The sequence below is a fragment of the Ambystoma mexicanum genome, chromosome 12, assembly GCF_040938575.1.
Source record: "Ambystoma mexicanum isolate Mex_15411 chromosome 12, UKY_AmexF1_1, whole genome shotgun sequence".
Taxonomy (NCBI): Eukaryota; Metazoa; Chordata; class Amphibia; order Caudata; family Ambystomatidae; genus Ambystoma; species Ambystoma mexicanum.
In genome coordinates this window covers 495672259-495695421 of record NC_090936.1, presented here as the reverse complement: position 1 = coordinate 495695421, position 23163 = coordinate 495672259, and the positions used below count along the sequence as shown (strand labels likewise).

The 23163-nt window shown below is 47.3% G+C and overlaps 1 protein-coding gene across 1 annotated transcript in view; it reads left to right on the top strand.

Annotated features, from left to right (window-relative positions):
* LOC138513701 (solute carrier family 23 member 1-like) overlaps positions 1–23163 on the top strand; it is a 520832-nt gene that overhangs the window by 158883 nt on the left and 338786 nt on the right. The gene's annotated exons all lie outside the window — the stretch shown is intronic.

Sequence of the window (23163 nt, the reverse complement as noted above, 5' to 3'; positions counted from 1 at the left end):
TGGAGGAGATGCATCCTCTAATGCAGTTGTGATTTGACAAAAAGGAAGTGATTCAAAAGCCACACTTGGGAAGTGATCGAGCTAGAAAGTCCAGATTCTAAGAGGGACCCCAGGGAAGACTGATTGCTGCTCACACAGTCTGGCGATAGTAAGCAAATAGCAGCTGGAGGAAGCTGTCAATCGCACTGAAGAACATGTTCCCTTGGAGGCCCGGCAGTAGGCAGAAAGTTAGAGCCTTGCCTTGAGGGAATTGGAGGGCGAGTTCCCATACTCTCTCTGCTTGGCTTGTGACAATGAAAAATTGCCCTATCTGAAATAATTGTGTGAATAATTGAGAATCCATATGTAATAATGAAATTGCCATATTGATGAACATCATCTTAGATCCTTTCCTGGTTTAAGGATCATTGTTATCCATGCTTTCTACATAGCAAACCCTACTTTATCTCAGAAAGAATGCAATATATCTGCCAGTGGGTTGGCCAGCAGTGGAGATAATGGTTCATAGAATATTTCAGTTAACCCATTAGGGCCAGTACTCTTATTATTTTATAGTTTCTAAATTTAAAAATCTCTTCCCTACCAATGGGAGCATTCACATGCTCCTTCTGGGTGTCTGATGCATGGGGTAGTGTGATCTCCCTAAAATTGCCCTATTTAGTTTTATCAACTTTTTTTATGCAGCTCCTGATAAGCTTTTAAAGGCTTTGTTTATGTTCCTCGTTCTCCCTCTCAACTTCCCGTCATCAATGCTAACTCTAATAAACTATGTACTTTCTTGGCTCTTCAATATGTTCACCAAAAGGTGTCCTGTCTCAGTCCCATGTTCGAAAAAAATGTGTTTGGTCTTGCTGTTCTGCTTTGTTTATCCTTAGCAGGTTCAATTTGCAATGTAGAGCTGAGCGCTTCGAATGCCATTCCCTACAAATGTTTTATTTGTGTTGGTCTTCAGCGCAGAGACATTCCCCTTGAAGAGTCTCTTCAGTCTCCCCATAGAAAGAAAGATCTGATCAATTCTTGGTTAAGTTGAGCGTATGTGGGAAAATGCATCTCCATGTGTGTGGGGGTGAGGGGGTGCTCATCACTCCAGGAATCGATCAACTGAAAACTCTAGTTTCTAGTTAAGCTGTCCATGCCTTTATCCATTTCTATGTTCCAATCTTCTGCATGATCAGATCTCCTTCCGTAAATTTTAAAATAATGTAAAAACTGTGTAATAAAGATATCCTAACCTATGTTCAAAACAGTCACAAAAGTGTATTTTATTTTTATTTATTTAGTATAATTTAGCCTGTTAAGGCTTTTTATACATTGGCAAGAAGGATTAAAAGACCTGACAGTCAATTAACTCGAAAAAATGTGTCCAACTGAATACCACAGTTTAGTCGTATGATACATTAATCCAACATTCCCATGAAATAAATTCTCCCACAGTAATACAATGTCATTATGCTTTCGAGAGAGCTGCCACAAGAAAGCAAAGCCGTTCTTCTCAAGGAAGTCAAAGGCTCACAAAATAATAAGAAATGTTTAATAGTTTCTATTGTCTCATCTCCACAGAGTCTACAGAAGTGCTGCTCTCAACAGATTCGTCTACAGTCTACACCCTCCTAGTACGTTTCTCCCTTCTCTATCTTTATGTGCTGCAATCATAGCGGGTAACTCCTTACGAGAAAGGAGAGCCACGCCTGCTCGTTACTGGATGTGTGGCATTGACCAGCATAATCCCTGTGTTTTGGGCAGTTCTGATCTTCTGGTTGTAAAATGTGGTGTTTCGGCCCTTGGTGCCACACACAATGAAGCACCGACGAATTGATTGTTGGCTCCCGTGGCGGCTCTGGGATTGCCGCCCAGTTCAGGGACTATGATCCCTAGCAGGCAGTGCGACAATGGTGTCAAGCCGTTCTACAGCGTCTGGGACGTAGAAGTAAATAAGTAAATAGCCACATGCAACAGAGTAGCGTTGCTATTCAAATCTTCTTGGAGGTCCATGAGCAGTGTTTTTTGTCATTTCCTTTGGTACTGGCTCCTGTGCAGAAGACCCTTCTGCAACCTTAACTGGCAATTGAGCTCAGATCCTCTTTTTCAGCTGTGGCATTTCTGTTCTTAGTTTTGCTTTCCTGGCTGCTGAACTTGGCACACGCTACACTGATTTGATTAAGGACTTCTTTGAACAGGTTACATTGCATTTTGAGCCTAAAACCCCACAAATGAATTGCACTTTGAAATCTGAAAGTAGAGAAACATTGGTTTCCCTGATGAACATTGGTGTTTGGAATTGCTTCTGGATTGCCCACAGACTGCCTTGCTCCTTCCCCTCCTGCAATTTCACCCTTGTGCAGTTCGGGTGAGGCCCAATCAAACTCTTGTTTTGTTTTCTTTGCTTTTCCTGCTATTTGTAAACTAGTTCCCTGGTCTCTAAACTAGTTTATTCATAACCTCCATTCAACCGCCCTCCCCCTCTTTTATTAAGTAGGATCAGGGTAGGTGGGTATGTCTGAAGATTACCAAGGGGCTCTCTCGTGTTCCATATAGTAAGCCATTAACTCTATTGTTTTTCCCTTGCAGTTCTGGAGAGAGCCTTTTGGTATTCCTATGCCTTAATTCTCTGCGTAGGTCTGCGATGGGCTTTACAGAGGAAGGATTATTACCTCCCTGGGGCATTACTGCTCATGAACAGAACACGTGTGTTCAGCAATGCTGATCCACTCTTTAAGAAGGTCATAAAGAATCTGAACTAGCTTGTTGGGAGAAGCAAGTGCTCTCACATTCAACTCTAACCAGGCAAATAGTTTTAGTAAATAGTGGATAAGTAGACCTTTATATTCTTATCAGTGGGTGGCTATGCAACCGTAACCCATAAAACTGCCTTACCACCAACTTCCTCCTTCATTCACATTGGTGCAAGTAGTTGGATAAGTACAAATTGTGACCAATCCATGTTCCCCAAGTCCTCTACTACTTACAATATGAATCCTCTTACAAAAGTGTGGTAAATCTACCATCCTGATCCTCTGCTCCAATTTCAGAAGAACCGCTTCATCCCACAGGGGACAGCTTATTACCGGAATAAAACCGGATCCAAACCATTGTGTACATCCCTCCTTTTACCCACATAGCAAGCAAATATTAAACATGGCCTCCCTCTCACAATCACCTGCCACTGTAATCGGAAACCTCTGGCTTACCTAAACCATTTTCCAAACATAATTAAGAAATTGGTTCAGCCTGTTTGCAACTGTAGCGAGCTACCTTGGTGTTCTGGGATATTGTCAGTGCTTTTGTTAAACTATTTGTTTGCTGCATGTGGAGCTTAGCACATTGCAACTGACCAATGTCAGAAGTAGTATGTAAAGAGAGAAGAACCACAAAGACTCCACTTATTGCGCTCCAAATCAGAATTGTATTCAAAAAGAAAATTATACAGAATTACTTCATTCCATTTTTTAATGCTTTTTTTTCAAATTTTTCAATTAATTCATTCCATTTGTTTTCATTATTTACCGATGTTTGAAAAATGCAGATTCATTTTCATTCACATTTCTTACTTTATGAAGAAAAAAGATTTTCCTTTGTTTACGTTCAGTAATGTGGTTAGTTGTTTGGGCTAACACCCTCTGTGGTTAGTTATTTGAGCCGACACCCTCTACACGTTTTTCACCATGCTGTGTTTTGCATGGTTCTTCAGGAGGGATTTCAGTAGCTTTTATTTATGAGAACACTGTCTGTGTTGCCATTAATGGAATTGTTCTGTGATATGCTTGAAAATGTGATGCGTTTCCTAGGTGCATTCCTTTGTTGCCTGCATAGTCAAGGATGGCAGGTTTAGCAATTCACCACTCGTGCTCTGGGTTCCGTACGGCTGTTATCCTGCTCGATTCCGGCACGATTTTGGGGAGATGCATCAGATTCGATTGTCTCCCCAAAATCGTGCCAGAATCGAGCAGGATAACAGCCGTACGGAACCCAGAGCATGAGTGGTGAATTGCTAAACCAGCCATACTTGACTATGCAGGCAACAAAGGAATGCACCTAGGAAACGCATCACATTTTCAAGCATATCACAAAACAATTGCATTAATGGCAACACAGACAGTCTTCTCATAAATAAAAGCTACCTAAATCCCTCCTGAAGAACCATGCAAAACACAGCATGGTGAAACACTTGTAGAGGGTGTCAGCTCAAATAACTAACCACAGAGGGTGTTAGCCCAAACAACTAACCACATTATTGAACGTAAACGAAGTAAAATCTTTTTTCTTCATAAAGAAATGTGAATGAAAATGAATCTGCATTTTTCAAACATCGGTAAATAATGAAAACAAATGGAATTAATTAATTGAAAAATTGAAAAAAAAGCATACAAAAATGGAATTAAGTAATTCTGTATAATTTTCTTTTTTAATACAATTCTGATTTGGAGCACAATAAGTGGAGTCTTTGTGGTTCTTCTCTCTTTACATTTTCCAAACATATACTGACGATTCACAGATCGACTTCCACATCACCCCACCAGCGTATCTCGGACTGCTTGCTAGAGATCCAAGAATGGATGATTAACAGCCTCTGCCTGAATGCTTCTGAGACTAAGAACATCTACTTTGACAACACAATTCCTTTGGCTCTCCTCTTAGCTTTGTCTACCAACCTTGGGACCCCACCTATACATCAATGTCAACTTTGACAACCTAATGTTCTTTGCATCTCTGATCAGAGAAATATTTCCAGCTACATGTATTCAGGCACATCCTCCTGCTCCTCTGAGTCCCGGTCGCATTTGCCCTAGTGCTGTCTTGCCTTGACCATTGCAAGAGTCTCCTTGATGCCCCCCCCCTCCCCCAACAACCTCACACATCAACTACAGTGGATACAAAATAAAGCAGCTAGGCTCATTTTGGGTCTTAAACCTATAGATCACATCACACCTGCACTTCCGTTCTTAGAGCCAGCTGGAGCAAAGGTCAACTGCATTTGAAACAAAGTAAAATAAAGGAGCCCCTGCAAGGCATCTGAGATACTAAAAATCATTACTGGTTACAGCCTGTTGGAAAAAGCAGTGGAGTGGCAGCAGGATCTTCACTTTGGAACAGCCTGCTGGTCGCCATCACAAAGATTTAAAACCACCTCCCTTTCTGCAGAAGACTGAAGACTTTCCTCTTCAGCACGTCCTTTTGACTACACTGTTGAGCACTCGTCTCTGGACTTACTATACTTGCATAACTGCTCTGTAATTGTTTTGGTTGCTATTCTTTGGTGTTGTTTCCCATATGTTGTCTCACATGGTAAACAACAAACGTGCTGTTTCAAACTTATGATGTACTAGTACTTCTTGCCTTGATTTATCCTTTGGCACTTAGCCATCTGGAAGTATTATGATTGGTTATTAAATATTGAATCCCCTTCTTCGTTTCCCTTACTGTAGGGATTATATGAAATGGCATTGGCATGGTCTGCACCTTTAAAAGAAAAAATAAATAATATTAATAATAATACATCTCCCCGACAAAAGGTATTGCAAGCATTCCAATCTTCTAACATGGTTTGCATTAAAGTATTTCAAACCATCACAAAGCTAAATAAGGTCTGGATGGCTGCCAGACCTACAGAGCCTCCACAAAGTTGTGCCTTCCTGCTACAGCTGACAACACTATCAACCAATTGTAAAGACAATCGTGGTTTCCATTGGAGAAAGTCCCTGATCTTGATCCAAATCATTGTGCAACCCTTCAATGAGATTGTCCCTGTTTCTCATTCCTAGATTTTCTCGATTGCAAAGTGGAACTGCTGCCTTCCTTTTGTATGTGCCAGGTTGCCAGGGCCACTCGCAAACAGCTGACTATTAACCAAAGTCCACTTGTATCTTGCCTAACTCGTCTGTAATTGGTGTCATGCTGCTTAATGGACCGCATCTTTGAAAATGTAGACTTTGCTGTCCATGTAATCTGTTTGTCCTTTGTCACGCATTGGCAAGCACCTCCTCCTTAACCCGTAAATCATAAAACCTTACCACTATGCCCTCCCTACCCTCATGGAAGCTGCACTCATTTCACTGCCAGTCTATACTGTGGGTTGACTCTCTTAATCTTTTTCTGTAGCAAATGGGTAGACTTTGTTGGAAGGGAGTTTGAAAAAATTCAGTGTAATTCAGAACCTTCTTATGAAAAGAAATGAATTCAGAGGGTCTCCTGACAAATGCGATTCTCCAAATATTTGTGCTTGATGTGACATGGTCAGTAATCCAATCTTGTAACAAGGGGACAGGCACCCCTCTCAGCCATGGGTGAGAGACCTATCAAGGTGAAAGCCAGATGCAAACCTACTCCAGAGGGGGACAGTGGCATTTGAGAGGGCCCAAATTCCTGTCTGCAACCGAAGTGTCTGCTTTTGTGTGTAGCACCATCTTACAACACTGTGGGCATCTCACAGAAAATCCTGGCTAGGGTTTCTCTTTCTTTCGTAGAACTGGAGGTAAGACCACAGCAGGTTCAGGAAATCACCCCAAGCCAATGTCTATAGTCCGCTGAAACAAACAGAGAGAGAGAGAGAGAGAGAGAGAGTTTGAGACAGCGAACGAGAAACCAAAATGCTTACATGGCTTCCAGAGAGGCGGCACACCTCTCCCAAACACTGGCATGCAGAGTAACCGGAGCACTGAAGCAAATCCGCTTCAACCAGCACTTCTGGAACAACAGTTTACAGAAGAGACCTCACCTTGTGGGGAGCTGAGCCCAGGCCCTGTAACACAAACGTGGACACTTTTCAATGCGGGCTGCCATTGCTGTCACATGGTGGCACTGTGTGGAGAAAAGTGGTGGAGTTAAACCCACTACTTATAGCTTCCCTTGTAACACTTCCCTGGCAGGGAAGACTGGGCCGGATTGGCCAAAGACAGTAGCCCAATGAGAGAAGAGGGGGAAAGATGAGGGGGCAACTGGAAACCTGAAGTTGTTAGTTTAGGTGAGGTCAAAGGAGTAGGAGGGGGCAGTACAAGACTATGTAACCCTAATGGGAGGTACCTCGGGGTGAAGGGCACATTTCTGGGCAACATCTTCACATTTGTTACGGTGTACTTACCAAATGACCGACAGGACTTATTCCTGCAGGACATCCTGCAAAAATGGCTCCTTTTTGCTGAGGGTACCCTGGTCATAGTGGCAGATTTTTATTTGGGACAGGTTCCCAGTGTAGATAAAACTCTCCCGGCCTCTAGGGCCGACTATAGGAATTTGCTGGCGCTTATGCGTCTCCTCCGGGATCTGCGCCTAGTGGACATTCGGAGATTGCACAATCTTTCTGTCAGAGATTACACACACTACTCACACGCACACTTCGGCTACTCCCGTATTGAGATGTTGCTGGCATCCTCCTCCCTGGCCCCCTGCATTCCCGAAGGACTAATCCATGTGGTTTCCGGTGTCACATTCCCTTCCGATCTCTGGTCTCCTGCCCCCAACCCAGAGGCTGTGGAAGCTTTATAACCCTATACTTAGGGACTCAGTTATTTGCTGGGAAATCGGGATATGCATTAGCACTTACTTCATAGATAACCTGAAGGATGATGTGCCCCAAGCTACAGTATGGGACGCTATGAAGGCTGTGGCTAGTGGAGTGATCATGAGGATCACCTCCTCCTACCCGAAGGTGAGAACCCACTTGTGACAGGAGCTGGAGGAGGAGGTTCAGCAGCGGGAGGTTGCTCACAAGCTCTCAGGCTCCCTCAGGGCAAGACGCCTTCTGAACATTGCTCGGACCAAACTCACTGCTCATTTGTCAGAACGCACATCTGAGGCCCTTCTTAAAGTTAAACCGCACTACTACACACGTGGGAACAAAGCTAATAATATCTTAGTCTGGAAGCTGGCCAAAAACAGAGTCCGAAATAATGTAAAGGTCTTACCTGACGACTGGAAAAGCCGCCTCACAGAGGAGGAGAAATTGGATTGGGTCCACACATACCACGCAAGGGCATGACGGCTTCCCCCGTGGACACAAACCTCCTGCGGGACTACCTGACAATAGTCACCTTTCCGGCACAGGCTCCCACCAAGACTACACAACTCGAACAACAATCTCGGTGGCAGAGGTCATGGCGGCCATTAAATGCCTGAAAAACATGGCGGGTTAACCCCTGAATTTCATAAGGTTTACTGTGATGTGTTCTTGAGCTTCATGTATAAGAACAATGTAAGATCACTTGTAGGGGTCTTCACCAACAGTTGCTGCATTTAAATAAAGTGTCTGCCTGGGTAAATATCCCCCAGTGTGTTTAATCCCAGTGCTTCAAAGTGCTGTCAAAAGAGTATTTCCTGGGTCAGGGGAACCCCTTTGACCTCGAATACTGGAGAATACAGTCCGCGCAATCCACCCCTCCTTGCCATTTTCCTCCAGGCTGCCTGGGCTATGGACACTGTCTGTATTTCCTTCCTTATCGAGATGCTTTTCCCCCACAATATAGACTTCAAATTAGCTGGGTATATGACCACTTTCTCGACAGGGACATGAGGGTATTCGTGCTGGTCCATATACCACCAGGTGGCGACACAATGGATTAAATCTTTTCTGGAGCCTCGCCCTCCAAGGGTGGCTGTGGTTGGCTACCATTCTTGCCTGGGGAACCTTGACACTGTGGTGTCCTGCAGGGCTCATGCCTGTCGCCAACTTTAGTGACCTCCCCGGTTGGTCTTCTTCCCCGTACTGTCTGGTCCGGTAGGGATCTTCTAGTAAGCATGCTTCACGAGCTGCCATATCTGAGAACTCCTGCCTGGTTACCCTTGCCCAGGCTAGTAGAGCTAGGTCCTCCCCCAGACCAAGTATCGGTTCCATTCCCCTAATCTCCTGTTTGAGTCGAGAGAGGTAGGCACAAACGGTCTTCAGGACACAAAATGTCCCTTATGAATAACATAAAAGATTACCACACTAGGTGAAAATAGTCTTCGGATCGCACGTTACGGTCTAAGAATTGAGTTCTCACTGGCTATTTCATCACAGGTAATTGGGTCCCAACTGTCTCCACTTTAAAGCGCCACTGCCGCCCCCACACATTTCCGAGGGCCACACAAATGAGATCAGAACCGGGGGGTGGTCCGATAGCGTTCTAGGCAATATATCGCATTGGTAAGGGCTACAAAGTAGTCCAGGTGTCGCCATGAGGTAGTCTATGCGAGAGGACGACTCATGGATCTGGGAGTGAAATGTAAATTCCCTGTCCAGTGAATGAGACTGCTGCCATACATCTAGAACATAGTGGCTCCGAGCAATTTCTTTCCGCTGCCTCACCGATCCGGGAAGTGCCTGTTGGGCTGTTTGCGCTCTGTCCAGGTCGAGAGTCCGCGCAAGGTTAAAGTCTCCACCCCATACCAATTCGTACCCTTAAAATGTTTCGAAATGACTTGCAGATCCTGTAAAGAAAACAGGAGTATCCACATTGGGGACGTATATATTGACGAGGATAATCCTGCAATCCAAAACTTCCCCCCCCAACAGCAAGATTCGGCCCTGGTCGTCTGTTGTTTTGTCGTGGTGCTTGTACTGTAGCGAAGGGTGTATGTATATTGTAACCACTCTGGCATGTGACATGTATGAAGACCCATACCGGTGAAGCCCCTACTCCTGTGCGGTCGGCATAGTCCCGTCCGCTCCTAAGTGTCTCCTGAGGCCTCTTATATTCAAGTTAAAACTCCTATTTTAGGACCCATAAGGAGGTAGATGGCAAATAGGGATGTCTAATAAATAGGTACTGCAAGTGTGCCTTGGATGCCCATGGGACACGTAACTAGCAAATATCAGGTGGGAGTGGGGATCACAAAGTCCCTTATAACAGAATTGCGAAACATATGGTATAGACTGTGTAACCTTAACCTTCCCACCGCTTTCCAACTGAACAGTGTGATGAATCTAATGGACTCATCACGGATTCCTCTGCGGTGACCTCCTCCCATGTTGCCAGGGGACGGCAGCTGCTTCCTGATCCTGACGGCGGTTGTATGAGGGAAGATCACATGGGAGGAGACAAGGAACACTTTACTTAACTGTAACTATTGTTCTCCAGAATGGGTATGGTATGGATTCACATGCTCATGAACATTCCCCGTCATCAGGTATCCTCGGTAAAAGAAACAGTCTCACTTTCACTCACACACTGGCCCTCATTACAAGTTCGGCGGTAGCCATGCCGCTAGTGGCGGCATGGCTGCCGCCAGAATCGCGTCCGGGTCCTCAGAATGAGGAATAACCAGGCCAGTCTGAGTTCGGAAGGCCCGGTAATTCCTCCCTCCAAGGACCCGGACCCGGTCCTTCCCCATTCCCATTTCAGCCCCCATTCCATAGGGCTGAATGGGAATGGGAGAGGGAGCAAACAACGGGCCATTACGAGTTGGCCCGTTGTTTGCTCCCTCTTCCCCTCGCGGGACCCGGTAAGCACGCCTGGTTTGACCAGGTGTTGCTTCCTGGGTCCCGCGAGGGGACCTCGTAATGAAGCGGCACGGGGTAAACGGCGCCGGCACCTTTTACGGCGCCGTTTACCCCGTACCTCCAGGGTCGTAATGAGGCCCTCTGTCTTTCTCCTTTAAACCAATCACTGAGCCCGCTGTCATACTGCCCCCAGCCAATGACAGCCCTCTCCCTCGGCCCCCCTCTGGCAGCCATCTTCAGATTTGGTAAGCACGTAAAGCGGCAGTATGACCACGAAGAGCTGCAGAGGCGACGGCAGGAGGTTCACATGTGAATTCATGGCCAACCCATGCTGGTGAACAATAGTTACAGGTAAGTAACTTGTTCCTTCTCCAGCATGGGGTCTGGCCTGGATTCATATGCTCATGAATAAAGAAAACATAGCAGAACAACATTCCACAACCACGGGAGGTGGCAAGGCTCAACAAAAGCAGTTACTCTTGCTCACCTTCAAGCGAACAGGTTGCGTAGCAATGCTTGGCTGACCCTGGACTCCTCTGCGGAATCCCTGTCAACGCAGTAGAATCTTATGAAGGTGTTCATGGACCTCTACGTAGCAGCCTTGCAGATGTCCAGCAGGGGCACACCAGACAGGCACGCCGTCGTCGCAGCAATCGCTCTGGTGGAATGGGCACTTGGACGGCCGGGCAGCGGTCGGTTTGCCAGTCAATGACAGTGTGTGATACAGCCGGAGAGCCACCTGGAGATGGAAGCCTTGGACAAGGCCTTCCAAGGGTTCACAGGACCAAAGTTCATAAACAGTTGAGACCTCTTCCTGAAACTCTTTGTGCGTCCCACATAGAACTTCAGAGCACGAGCCACATCCAGCGAGCGCAAAGTCCTTTTAACCGGCGACAAAGGTTTCGGAAAGAGCACGGGTAACCCCGAAGGCTCGTTGAGGTGGACTACCGACGGAACCATTGGCATGAAGGAGGGGGTGCATCCGCAGAAACACCCTTGTGTTGTGAAAAGTCAGATAAGGCTGTTTGCAAGATAGGGCCTGGATCTCACCTACCCTCCAGGCAGAGGTGATGGCCATGAGCAAAGCTGCCTTCCATGAGAGGAACTTGAGAGAGGCCTGATGCTTATGCTCGAAGGGGGCCCCCACGAGACTTGTCAGCACCACTTTGAGTTCCCATGCTGGGGCAGGTGCCTTCACCGGCGGGAACAATCAAAAAAGTCCTTTGATAAACTCCTTGACGAGATGGTGGGACCAAAGAGACCTGGTGTAGCAGGAGATAGCCGTGAGATGCACTTTGATAGAGGCGTGCGCCAGCCCTGCCTTGATCAAGGACCACAGGTATGGAAGAATCTGCGGGGCCGTGACCCTAGAGCAGGGGTCTCCAACCTTTACATTAGCTAGAGCTACTTGTAGTGGAGGTCAACAGTGGAGAGCTAATAGCGGGCGATATCTGGGTGGGGATATTTATAAACATCTGAATTTTTACCAATATTTTTTTGGCCCAATTATTTCCTCTCTATAAACAGATGGAATAACATATGCCTTCATGATTATATTACGAACTTCAAAGGTGAAGGGGGTTTCAAATGTTTATTTTTTATTTTATTTGTCTTCTTTCTTTCTCTTCCCATTTGTGTTGTCTATTGTGCTGTTTTGTGTATACCTGTTGGTTGGAATATTGTGTTTCACAGGATAACACTTCTTTTGATGGGTTTGATAATATCTGATGTTTAATATGTTCAACTCATTACGTTATGCTGTTTTCTTTGAGACATTACGTACTTGATGTACGGTTCTTATTATTTTTTCATTGTAAACTTAATAAATTGTGTTGGAAAAAAAAAACTTTGCATTATTATTTATTAGTAGCTGTCTCAAAAAGACAGATATTTGTTGGACTACTACACAAATATCCTGTAATTTTTGTGCCATTCCTTTGTGCTTTGTGCAGGCTTTCTACATGCTAGGCACACTTTTGTTTTCCAAATGTGCATTTCACACTTCCATAAATTAAAAAAAAAAAGTTATTTCCAAATGGAAAAATGCTGCTTGCGTTCACTAGTTTTCGTTGAAATGTTTTTTTTGTCAGACACCACACATACTCTGTTGTTTGTGTGCCTCTCTGTGTTTTAGCACAAGTTATATTTATAAAGATGTTATATGCTGTCGGGGAAGGGGGCGCTGTTGTGCAACAAGATGGCCGCTAAAGCGTGGAGCTCCTCTCCGCAAAAATCCTAAGCAAATACTTTATTTCCAAACTCCTCTGAACTGTGAAAATATCAGCGCTGTCTTGGAGATCATCCTGAGGCTGCACGAAAAAAAAAAACGGACTAAAACGGACACTCTGCACCCAAATACAGGAAGGGGACAGGAGGTAAAAGCCCCGCTCCTCGGCTCAACAAGAACCTACGTGAGAGCCGCAGCTCCTAAAGACGCTCTGGCCCTCTGCTGGGCGGAGCCATCTTGGTAAGCAGTAAACACGGAAATTTACGGCGCCAACTTTCCAGGCTAATTCGATCGCCGGTATACCTTGTCGGTTCACTGAAGATACACCCTTGCCCGCTGAGAGCGGCGCCGGCCCCTCCCGCACCCCCCCAGCCTCGCCCTGGTGTCAAGCCTCGGCTCCTTCTCTCCAGAGCATTTCCCCCGTGTATTCTACACTGCCAGAGTCCTAGGCAACACCACTAGCCTACGGTGTCCGGTCAAATGGTCGAAAATAAATGGTCGAATGACCATTTGATCGAATCAAAATGGTCGGAAAAAAAAAGGTCGCATTTTTTTATTTATTTATTTATATATTTTTTTCAGGTTTGGTTGCTTCAAAAATATTTTTCATAAAGAAAAAGGCGGGTCGGGGGGAACCCCCCCATAAAATAATTAAAAAAATAAAAAAAAATCCAACCCTTCTTTTTCGACCATTTTACTTCGATCAAATGGTCATTCGACCATTTGGTTTTCGACCAAATGACTGGTAACCCTAGCCTACAACACGTGGAGGGAGAATCCCACTGCAACTGCACTAATCAGCAGCGCTCGGGACGCACCCGGCTCCACTCTTGTCTGATTGAGCCCCGGGGAAGCAGAACAAATACAACGGGACACTGGCAAACGCCCCATGATCCTGCCGCATGTTGGAACACACTACCAACGTTGCTCCTATGACCCGAGCAGGACAAAACAGGCAGCACTCCTGAGCCGGTGATTGGGGAGGTGCAGAGGAGGCAGTGGGGCACACATACGGCAGAGGAAGGTGGCACAGACCTGGCATACGCCAATGGGCTGTGGGGGTCGACACCGAGAGGGAGGCGCTTGCAAACTTTATACTGGACCTTGTGGAACAATACGACCCGATCTCCGTGCTGAGGGGGGGGCATAGAAAAATCCAACCATCCCAACCCTGGTCCATGCCATCTTCAGAGTCTCTGCATGACACCAGCTGACAGGATCCTGAAGACGCACACAAGTTCACAGCACACCCTCAGCTACTAGCTCCCGAGAGGACTTTTCCCACATAACCCCGGACTATAACCAGCGTGCCCGGAGAACCCTGTCCCCTCAAACTCTATAAGCAGGATTGGGCCTGCTCCCCAATCTCAGTAAAATAGTTCATAGGAGAACATACCTGGGAGTACACAGTCTACTCGGTGGAACGCTGGTGGGACAAGTCTGCCAAACCTCCGACATAGACCAGAGAAAGCACTGTCTGTTCCTCCCGGAGCACCTCACGCTGCAACCCGGATCACTCAGAACCCGCGGCCACTCTACCTGATCATAAAAGCCCGGACAGTCAAGCATTGAAGGGTAAAGGAACAAGAAAGAGTCGGAAAGCAATATTGTAAGATAGCAGACCTTGAGGCCACACTACAGTCCATCCGGACCCCGTCTGCCCCCACACCTCGTCGGAGCCATTTTGGATCTTACCCAGCCAGTCACCCTTACTACATTAACGGGTATAAGCTGCACTAACACCCCAACAATGCCTGGGAAAAATGTGGTCAAGGGCAGAAAAACTGGACCGATGGACTCCTTCACAAATTCCCAATCGCCCCCCGAAAGCCCGGACCCACCGACAACTGCCTCATCCTCAACGACAGAAGACACGAAATTTGATCATCTTTTAACCACAGTACAAAATGAGTTCCTGGTGATCAATGTCAAGCTTGATGACATTGTCTCAACAATAGGCTCCCTCAAGGCCCGAGTAGATAAAGAAAGTGGCAGAATCGCGGAGACCGAAAACAGAATCGGCGCAAACGAAGACTCAACTTGCCAAAATACTCACGATGTAACACTCCTGAAAGGGGAAATTAATAAACTCTGAGACAAGGGTGACGACTTGGGGTCAAGATCGAGACGGAACAATATCCGTATAGTCGGCCTGTCGGAAACCTTTTGCAAGGGCCCAATGGAATCCCGAATCAAAACCCTTTTGAGGTCCCTCCTTGGCGAAGACGCATTCTCACCACAATTCCTAGTCGAGCGGGCACATCGCACTCTTGCCCTGCCGCCCAAGCCAGGGGCTCACCCCCGCACGATTATCGTCAAACTACTAAATTATAGAGACAGATACACCGTCCTGAAATTGGTGAGGGAGAAAGGCCCCCTGAAGTTCAGGAATGATAACATTCATATATACCCTGACTTCTCTGCAGGTGTCCAAACCCAAAGACGATCCTACAAATCCATCAAGCGTCAGCTGCGATTGAGGCAGGTTCCTTACGTTCTCTGTTCCCAGCAAAGCTGCGCATACAACACGGCGGATGAGCGCACTTCTTCGAAACTCCTACAGCGGCACTGACCTATGTGGAAGCCTCAATACCCCTCCCTCCTGGAAGACATGAACTAGATCAAAATGACCTGCAGCAACCTGTATAGGCCTCAAAAGGCCCTCCTGCCGACCACAGCTCTACCTAACTCCTACCTTTTACCTACATAGGTGAAATAAAGTAGTAGAAGGGAGCATTATAGCTTCCTAACCTTGAATGCAGCCGGACGAGATGCGCTCGACAACGACGCGGTGTTGCAGCACTCGGCCCCCTTCTTGGGAGCATCCACAAGTTAGTAACAAGGGATCATCATCAAGTTGAGTTCGATGGTGTGGGTGGGGGTGCGCATAGGGAGCACGGGACTGTTCTGCTGTTCAAGAACACTGTTATTGACTCAAGAGGCCCCAGTTGGGCACCAGGCGAAGAAGTTAACTGTTTTTTTACTGTTAAAAAGGCATTCACTGTATCACACGCTGCCCTCCTGCAAGAGAAAACCCTCCCCTCCAAATTTGACTGTAACTCACTGAAATGGCGCAGAAAACAAGGCCAGCTGTGGGGTTAAAACTTAAAATGCTTACCTGGAACATTTGTGGGCTGAACAATAGGGCGAAAGCCAGCAAAGTTGGGGCATATGTCAATAGACACCACCCACACATCGCCATGCTCCAGGAAACCCATGCGTTAAAGGGAACCAACGAGAGCGTTCTGCAACAATGGGGTAACAATAGACATTACACTGAATATTCCTCCCAGAGCAGAGGCGTCATCACGCTAATACACCCCTCACTGGGTTCTCCACTGAAGAAAGCAAAATTGACCAACAGGGTAGATATGTTGTGGCCTGGGGCACCGTAGCAGGCGAAAAACTAATATTGCTCAACACATATGGCCCAAACTTGGATGACCGAGTTTTACACCGATCTCCTCGATGAAATTGGTTCGACAGCGGACGCTTGGGTTTTGTGGGGAGGGGACCTCAGCACCATCCTCAATACTAAATTAGACAGGTCCTCGAGTAAACCAAGACACCTCACGAAAGCGGCAGCCAATACACATTAAGTCCAGAAGAACTGACCTTGACCGATGCCTGGAGATGGATTCACCCAACAGACAGGCAATTCACGTTCTATTCCTCAGTCCATGACACAGAATCCAGGATAGACTATTGGCTCATTTCCTCCCCTCTGATCAACTCAATCGAAAGCTGTGAAATTCTTCCTCGCACGCTCTCAGACCATTCCCCGGTCACACTCGAAGTATCACTCCATAATATTAAAAGCCCAACACATCGGTGGAGAATGCCTCCCAATATCTTAAAAGATCCGAACGTTGTAGAAGCAGTATATGTCGAAATGGGGGAATTCTTCCAACTGAACAAAGGATCAGTGGACAGATGGGCAACCATATGGGAAACGTTCAAGGTATGGGTACGAGGCAGCATAATGTCTAAAACCACTGGGCTTCTTAAATCCATTAGAATTGAATTGGATAGGACTGAAACACATTTGAAAACACTCGAAACTGACTACAGTACAACACACAACAAGAACACGCTGGCCGATATCAATACACACCTCCAAAAATGTTACGACCTAGCAGCCAAAGAGCAACAGTATATGGCCATTCCTACCAGGGCGCGCAGATACGGGGAGGGCAACAGAGCGGGACACCACCTGGCACGCTTACTACAGAATGTACATAACCATACCCCGCTCACAACCATCCTGACTGATGAGGGAGTTGCACACAAAATATACGCAAAGGTGCTCGCCACTAGGCTGTTACCCAAAATGACAGCTCTAATACACCCGACCAGTGCGGCTTCATTCCAACGAGGTCCATGGCCCTAAACTTGCACAGGTTGTTTAGCATCTTGGCACAGATTAAGCCGGAAGTACAGGCCGCAGCCATATCATTAGACGCTGAGAAAGCGTTCGATTCAGTTTCATGGCTATACATGTTCGAAGTCCTCAACAAATTCGGATTCGGCCCGTACCTAATAAGGTGCGTCAAACTGCTCTATTCTTCACCCAAATCCAGGGTCCTGACCAATCGGACCTTATCCAGCCATCTCACTTTACATAGAGGCACCAGACAGGGCTGTCCCTTCTCCCCCATCCTCTTTGCCCTTACGATAGAACCAGTGGCGGCCGCAGTAAGATTCGAACAAGAACTGAGGGGCATAAGAATGGCCGGCGTCTATCGAGCCATCTCACTATACTAAGACGACGCATTGTTGTACATACGAGAACCAGAAAAGAATCTATCCCCCATATTAACTGCAATAAGCGAATTCACCGCGCACTCCCACTACAAAATTAATACTGCTAAATCTGAAATGTTCCCATTAACACGGGCCACTACTTGCCCCCCACATACACATGGCCTATCCTGGGCACCCGATCACATTAGATACTTGGGTATCCTCGCCTCTCGAGACAAAACATCCCTGTATATAGACAACTACGAATCCACGTTACAGGCGATTTACACCAAACTTCAAATCTGGGCTAGACTCCCCATATCCCTCGCTGGCCGGATAGCGGTACTCAAAATGGCAGTACTCCCCAAGCTCCTATATATTTTCTGCAATGTACCTATATGGCCAGGCAAACCTTTCTTTGACAATCTGCAGTCCACGGCGACCACTTTCGTATGGAACGGTGGCGCCAATAGGTTGAAATGGGTCAAACTAGTGGAACTTTATGAAATGGGAGGCTTCGCCGCCCCCGATTTCAAGCTGTACTATCAAGTGGTGCAGGCACATTATGCTAAATACTGGAAAGATCCCGCAGATGGAACACCACACATACCCATCGAGCGACACTCGGTCTGCCCAACTGACCTGAGATCCATAATATTCGCAAAATCTCACAAAGACTGCAAATTTGATCCGGCGTCCTGCACAATCGCAGCATGGGTCGCAATTGGCAAATGGCTTCGCATAGATGCACCCTATGATTCTCAGGCCCCGCTCTGGAACTTACCAGGAATTAAACCTACATATGACATTAGCATACAGAGAGCCTGGATCCGGGATTATGAGCTAAAAATGAAGACACTGTTCCCAAAATGGTAAATTCGCAACCCTAGAAGATTTCGCAGACACTGTAGGGAGAGACCAACTCGTTACTTTACAATACCACCGCATGAAGGCGGCATTCAAGAAACGATGGCCAACATTCCCAGATGAGCCTCCCGAACACGCATGTTACCAATCATTATATTCACAAGTGGGCACGGGAGTATCCAAATTATATAATATAGTTCAAACACACGAAAACTTTGAACAACATCAAGGCCTCATGGGAAAAAGACATGGGCACAATGATTGAGACAGGGAAATGGTCCAGATACTGCCTCCTCTCTAAGAAAGTCTTGCTGAACGCAGGCCTAAGACTAATACAGTTCAAGATACTTAACAAGCTTCATTACACCCCAGGCAAAATGGCAAGGTTCCATAATACTCTGTCTGACAGCTGCCCGAAATTTCACAACCCACGGTCAGACTCCTTTCATATGTACTGGGGCTGCCCTCTGATAGCTTAATTATGGCGTGATGTGGCGAGTATCTTGGAGGAGATGACACAAATCCCTGCACAGCTCAACCCTAAAAAATTCCTGTTCGGTGACATCGGAAAAACCCCAGAAAAAACTAGGAGACTATTTAATGTCACCTGTGCAGTAGCGAAGAAATGCATTCTTCAGAAATGGAAGAGCAGCCACGCCCCACGCACAGAACAATTCCTTACAGCCCTGACTTATGTTAACGAATGTGAGGAAACCTATATAGGAATGGTTCCCGCTCCATGTAAACCAAAAGACATTTGGACCTTGTTTAGAGCATACCTGGGTGATACCTCCCCGGATACGGAGAACTCTGATAGCAAATGAATACACTAAGCAACTGTTAAACTTGTAATCCTATCGTACGTTAAATAATGTACCTGTGCAAATGTATGTACCTAATGCATGAACTAAAGGAGGGATAAGGGAGACTACCATGAAAATGTTTATATGCTTTGCTGTTAAAGGGTAACTGCAGCGTGTGTGATGTGACATGCAAACCAAAAATTAAGTTTATTAAAAAAAAGATGTTGTCAAATTGGTTAATCACAAATAAATGCTTCTGTTGTGCTGACAGCGGTTTTTAGGAAATAAAACTGTGGGTTAATGGGTGCCAACTTTTGATTTTCACTACAGGGGCAGAAATATCCCCTCCTCCAGCCTGAATATAAGCAAGCAACCAGCCCAACCCATACCCTGGCCAAACACATTTTATAGCCCTTTTCTATGCTTTCAGTGCTATGCGGACGACACTGAGCTCATTTTCAGGCAACCCTCAGCCACCTCTTCTCCCTCCCTCATCTCTGACTGCCTGTCCGTCACCCAGGAGTGGTGTGCCGCCAATGATCTCTGCCTTAATGCCAGTAAGACCGAGATTCTCCTCATTGGAACACTTTCCTGTCACTCTCTGGCCGGTCTCCCTTGGCCCTCCTCCTGCTCCCACCTGTGAGGCTAAAAACCTCGGGGTCATCTTCGACTCCACTCTCCTTCTCTCCTCACATCTCTGACATCTCTAAGAAGTCACACTACCAGCTGCACCTCCTCGGAGGTATTGTTCCTTTCCTCTCCTTCCCCCAGAAGCTCACTGTCTCCAGAGCTCGGGTTCTCTCTAGGCTGGACTATTGCAACAGCCTCTTTCTAAATCTGCCTGCTTCTACTCTCCGCCCTCTGCAACTCATCCAGAACAGGACTGCAAGACTTCTCCTTGGCCTCAAGCCCAGGGATCGTATCTCTCCAGGGCTGAAATCTCTGCCCTGGCTCCCAGTCAGTGGCTGTGAGGATTAAGTTCAAAACCCTCTGTATTGTCCACAAGGCCTTCTGGGGACTGGGGCCTCCATACCTTCAGCTCTCTCTTCCAAAATATCTTCCTTCTCGTGCTCTTCGCTCATCCGCCTCCAACTCCCTCAGGGTCAGTCGCTTCTCCAAGCAATGAGTTGGTGGTAAATCTCTTTCCTCGGCTGGGGCCTCCCTCTGGAACAGCCTCCCTGCTTTCCTGAAACTTGAGGAGAATCGTCTCCGGTTCCAGAAGCACCTCAAAACCTTTCTCTTTGCTTCTGCCTTTTCTCGTCCTCTCCTCTGCTGACTTCCTGGCCGATACTGAAACTGCACTGGTCACCTGGCAACCCCCCCCCTGCTCTCAAGCCCAGGCCCCCCCACCCCAGCTGCACACCAACACTGCCTTCCTGGCAACCCCCCCGCACTAAGGGACTGTTCTTTACCCCTACAGTTCTTATCACTAGCACTTTTGATGTCTGCACTACTCTTGCACTTGCCACCAGCTGGCCGGACGCTACTTATTATTTATTTATTATCCCATGTACTGCACTGTTCCCTTCCCCTCGCCCTTGCACTTTCCTCCTTCCCTCTTCCCATGCACTTGCGCGATCTGAATGACACCTGGCCTAGTAGGATCATTGTCTGTCTTCTCTGTTCCCTCTTCCCTTGCCTCATTGCCCCTTGAAACACTTATGATATGATACAGCCTTTAGTTTTGAATATATAACATCTCAGCATTGGTCTGTCAACCTGCTGAGCTACCCCGGTAGGCTTCTACTGAACAGCGTGTCTATGGATTGCTTAATGTACTAAAAGTGGGTTTTGGAAAGAAGCCACATGAAAGAAATTGCACCATTTTTTTAATATTATTTTGAAAATTTCAGGCAAGCAGCAGTGCTACTGTGATATTTTCATTGCGGGGTCAATATGATCCTGCCCCAGCCCCTCTGACATCTCTGGCAAACAAGAGCAGCTTGCTTAAGCAAGACAGTGTCAGGCGTGGGGGACGCACAAGGCCAACTCTGGTACTACAGCTTGCAGGAGCAGAAAGTGATATTGACATCTGTCGGGGAATTTATAAGCAGTTCCATGTGGCACAGCAGCCAAGCTCCCTGCCTGCAATTTGGACGACCAGGGTTCGGATCCTGATCAAGGAAAATAGCCGCAAAACACAGCATTGAATAAATTAACTTAGTGTTTATTTTTCAGTATTTCCAGCGCGGGCGACTGAAGAGGCTCAGGCGAGCTACTAGTCGCCCGCGATCGACTGTTAGGCGACCTCTGCGGTTGATCTTCTGCGTCCAGCACCACATTGCGAAACGTATCCACTTGTGCCCTTAGCAATTAAGAGTCGACAATGATCTGGCCCTGGCAAGGACCTACATGCAGTCCACCGGCAGCTTGTACCCTCTGAACTCTAAGGCTGCAGGAGCCAAGCCTTCAGGCTCAGTGACCCTGGGTCGTCATCTAAGTCTGCGCCTCCTTCTCTGGCAAGCAGATCTGCGACCACCAGCAACTTGACCAGGGACAACGTTGACAGACTGAGAATATCCATATTCCAAATTTGGCTCAGCCACGCTGGGCAAAGAGGATCATCCTGCATAGGCACCGTTTGAGTTGATAGATTACTTGCAGCAGGAGATGCAACAGAAGAAAAGCATACAGGAACAGGCTGTCCCACAGGATGGAAAACGCATCCCCATGCTCCTCAGCTGGTGGAACCTGCTGGTGAATCTCCGCCACTTGGTTTTCGTCGCTGTCGCAAGCAGATCAATCTGGGGTCTGCCCCTTCTGAGGAAGAGGCTCTCCACTTGATCCTGTCGAAGTTCACACTCGTGGCAGGAGCGTAGATCCCTGCTGAGGGAGTCAGCGATGATGTTCTTGACTCCTGCTAGGTGAAAAGGAATGAGGAACATCCCTTGGGCGACAGCCCAGTGCCACAAGTCCTGCGCCTCTCTGGAGAGTGCTGGGGATCTGGTGCCCCCCCTGCTTCCTGATGTAGAACCACCTTGCCCTTGAGGGACGGATGGAACAACTTGTGAGCCCAGAACACAGCCCGCAGCTCCAGGACATTGATGTGGAGATCCCTTTCCTCTGGCAGCCACAGACCCCTGGCGTGGAGACGTCTGGTGTGGGCTCCCCAGCCCTCCAGGGAAGCGTCCGTGGTGACCGTCTCCTGGTACGGGAGGCTCTCGAAGTCTGTGCCCCCGGTGATGTCAGAGTTCACGCCCCACTACCTTATCACTCGACGGAACTCCTCATCGAGAACAATCTTGTCTGCAAAGCTTCCAGACACCGGGATCCACCGAGCATCCAGGAATTCCTGAAGGGGGCGCATCCGCAATCTGCAGCATTGTATCAGGTAAATGCACAACATGATCATGCCGAGCAGCGACTTGATGCTCCGCACCGTGGCGGTCTTCAGTGCCAACAGCCGTTGCACCTTGCCCAGCATGGCTGCTATCCTTTCCTCCAAGGGGGCCACCAGGCATGAAACCGTGTTAAGCCTAGCCCCCAGGAACAGCACGTTCTGCCATGGAATCAAGCAGGACTTTGGATAGTTCACAGAGAATCGCAGATCCGTCAGCAGCCGGACGGTTCTCCCCGTGTGTTCGACGGTTACGTCCCTTGACTTGGTCTGGATGAGCCAGTCGTCGAGGTACGGGTACACATCTATCCCTTGTAGGCGCAGATGGGCCGCCACTGCTGCCAAGCACTTCATGAATACCGGCTTCAGTCCGAAGGGAAGGGCCTTGAATTGGTAGTGCATTCCTTGAACTACGAAGTGCAGGAACTTTGGATGCTTCACGTGAATGGGGACGTAGAAGTACGTGTCCTCCAAATCCAATGACGTCAAGAAGTCTCCTTCCTCCAGTTGGCTGAGCTGGTGCTGCAACATGACCATCCTACATTTTTGGGACTTGAGGAGTTTGTTGAGATGCTGCAGGTCTAGAATGGGCCTCCAGCCTCCGGTCCTATTATTTATCAAGAAGCATCAGGAGTAGACTCCGGAGACCCAGAGCCGTTTTGGAACCAACTCTATCGTCCCTTTTTTTTTATCATGGCCGGTACCTCCTGCAGGAGCTGAGGGATGTGCTGCTTCTGCTGGGCCACCAGTGGTATAGCGGACCATTCTGCTGGAA